Here is a 3,355-nt window from a genome sequence, read left to right on the forward strand (position 1 = left end):
CCATCCTTGTATTTCTTAATGAGTAAGGAATCATAAGACTTGATGGATTTCAAAGGAAGTGACCACAAGGCTTGTTAGGCCTGATCGGGGACCTTGTGTGAGTTTGGTTATCTTGGAACAGCTTCCATCCTTATTCTGTGGTTTTCCTCAGAGGTTTATTGATATTCATTATGAAGAATCTCCATGGCAACATGTGGGTGTGTTTTGTCTTCCCAGGCCATCTGGAGCAGGAGAGAAGACTGATCCGTGCCCAATGGGAAGCCAGGCAAGAAAATTCTCCCAGAATCTTCTGCTGCTTCCCTCTGGACCACTGCAGGAGGGAATATTCTGCAAGAACTGCAACAGAGGCTGTCATGAAAGTCTGCCCTGGACCTGCCTTCCGGCCATGCTCTTTCCATTCCTCTACCAGCCACTTTCCCACTCCTTTCTCCTCGATGTGTGGCCAATAAGCATTCTTCTGTTGAGATTATGCTAACTTTGGAGTTCCCCAAATTTAAAAAAAGAATTCTGAAAAAATGAAAGACTTCCTCAAATCTTGAGGATTCTTCAAATCTGCTGACGTCCTTTTTTATATTGGGTGGATCCATTTCTGCTACATAAGAAAATGGGTTATGGTGCATCATAAATCAGGGAAGGGCAGTTTTAGAACATTTCCTGAACTGACAAATTTGTATGAAAAGGGCACCCAGATGATGAAGAGGTATAAACTAATGAAGTGTTCTTGCACAATCTCTCCTGTTCAGGAGAAGGCAACTGGTTTTCCCAGACCCTCTTCCATCTGGGGCAGACAATCCAGGATTGAGATGAGCTATTCTCTCCCAGCCACTCAGAGGCCTTCCTGCAAGGCTTCCCTTTTGTTCCTTCGGATGGCATTTCAGCATCTGCAAAGTCTCTGAGAGCTGAGGTGCTGGTGGTGGGGAGGGGGTCTGATTGTGTGCCTTTCGCATGACTTCAACCTCCACAATTAGCAGGGTCGCATTCCTGACCCCCAGGCCCCAGATGACGTCACCAGATGATGCCTTTTCCCTGGGGCTGGGGCTGAAGGGGGCGGGAGAGCAGATGGCAGCCCCTCAGCTGCCAGCAACCCTTTGGTTGCTGCCAAAATGATTTGGGGGAGAGTCCCCTCCCCTCTACCCTGAACTGGGGGGGTCTCAAGGGTTAAAGACACCTGGCACGGGTGTAACAAGCAGACTGCCCCCCACCAGCATTTTCTCTCCTTCTGAGGGCCAGTTGGAGCAGGGGTGGTGGTGTGGCTGAGTGATTAGTGTGACTGTCATGACACGCTCTCTTGATTCTTGCATCACTTGAGCTCAAGAACAATAAAGTCAGGGAGGTCCTGACTAATCAAAATAGCAAGATGGCGGCCACAGTGCTACGATGGGAGCTCCGCCTGCTTTGTGTGGCTGTCCTCATAAAAACTGGGCAGAGCTTCAATCTCAACATCATGGCCACCAAATTGACTTTTTTGACCATATCCTAAGTAAAGCAACACAAACAAAACTACTCAATCTTATTTTGTGGGGCTCCATTAGCCTGACGGGGGCAGAAGAATCCTCTTTCTGGGCATGCTGCCAGTCCGAATCCTGTGTATTGGACAGGCTGAGTGCCAGCTTCAGGACTCCCCCCACCCCGTGGCACTGATGGCATGCCCCTTCCAGCCTCTTGAGTTCTTCCCCTCTTTGAGAGAGACCCATGTCACTGTATGGGGCAATAAAGAAATTCTCTCTGTCTTTTGTGTGTGGTAAAATGATTTTAACATGAAAAAGATCATTTTGCAGTGATTTAATGATAGTTCTCCTGATAGCATTGGGTCCTAAGAGCAGAATGGACCCAGGGACCTCTTAAAGTCCTCCAAACCAATCTCAGGTCTCTGTTGGTTCCACTTGCAAAAAACAAGCCACAGCTGACCTCTCAGAGCTGAAGATTGCAAAACCTTCTGCGGGCCAGAAGATAACAAATCGCTTTTCTTTTGGATAACTGAAGCTTCATAACAAAAGAGGTGGCAGAAACTGCTCATGAGATTCCAGAGCCCACAGAAAGGCCCAAGCAGCTGAAGCATCTGGAGAACGTGTGACGAGGCAAAAGAAATCTGCCCGCGTGGGTGAAGCGGGAGCGCTGGGTCTCCCTTCCACGCTGGGATCAGTTTTCAGTGCCACAGCTGCTGCAGAGGGCCCCTGCCTTCCTGCTCTGGACCGTCTCCCTGTTGCTCTTCTTGGATCCCAAAGAGACGGGAGGGGCTCCTTTCACCTCCAAACCCAGTTTACCTGGACACATAATCTGTCCTTGGAAAGGCTTCATGTTACAAACGAGCTGTGTTCTTTGTAGAAGGGCCCATCTGACCCCCAATCCCAGCAGTCTCAAAAGTGTTAACTGGTTAATATTGGGGATGGGACACCATCAGAACATCCCTGGACAGTAGACTAGAGGGGGATTACAATAGGCAATAGCAGGTTATTCACTATTATTGGCAATAAAACCACAGGGATGTGTCCATGTGGCCACCAGCAGCCGAGGAATTGAAGGTAATTTTAGGAAGAACCCCAGATCCACATTGTTCCCAGGTGGGCTGCCTTGCTGCCCGTGAATGCAGAGAAGGAATGCCCTGCAGCCAAGATCCGAAGCCTCAGCCAGCAGCCCGATCCACCCAGCCCAACATCTGAGGTGCCACCTGAGGTGGCAGCTCAGCAACTCGATCCCAGGCTGGCAGCTCGACCCCAGCCCAGCACCCGGCCCAGCAGCCCAGCTCCTGGCCCAGCTGCCCGATCCCAGGCTGGCAACCTGACCCCAGCCCAGCACCCGGCCTGGCAACTGAGGTCCATGATCAGCTGAGAGGCGGTGAGAGGCAGCGAATAGGGTTGAAGACAGCCAGTGACCCAAGCAGGCAAAGAGCAATAAGGCAGGGAGGACCGGTAGCCAAAAGACAGGAAAGCAGGGAGGAAAGGGACAAATAAATTCAGCGAGATCTGTTTCATTAGCAATATAACATCATCATGCCAATGAAGTGGATGATGCAATCGGTGTTTTCACTCACATCACTGGGGCAATGATGACATCATTTGGACTCATAACGGGCTCCTCTTCCTGTTCAGTGACTGCAAAGTCTCTACTGGGAAGTGGGACACTCACAAAAGCTCTAACGTAACATTGTCCCCAGGGCAGCCATAAATAACCTCACCGCATACTTAAAGCTGAGGAAAAAATGATGGAATCCTGAGCATGTGGCTATGCATCATGGCATACTTTGCACATAACTCCACCTGGAGACTTTCCACTACATCACTAAAAGACCGTCCCCTGCCCCAAGGAAGGGCAGAGCCCACCCCAGGCACGTGTGGATGGAAGCTGACCACCCCAG

Source organism: Protobothrops mucrosquamatus, unplaced genomic scaffold, assembly GCF_001527695.2.
Source record: "Protobothrops mucrosquamatus isolate PMUCROS unplaced genomic scaffold, P.Mucros_1.0 scaffold31, whole genome shotgun sequence".
NCBI classification, from domain to species: domain Eukaryota; kingdom Metazoa; phylum Chordata; class Lepidosauria; order Squamata; family Viperidae; genus Protobothrops; species Protobothrops mucrosquamatus.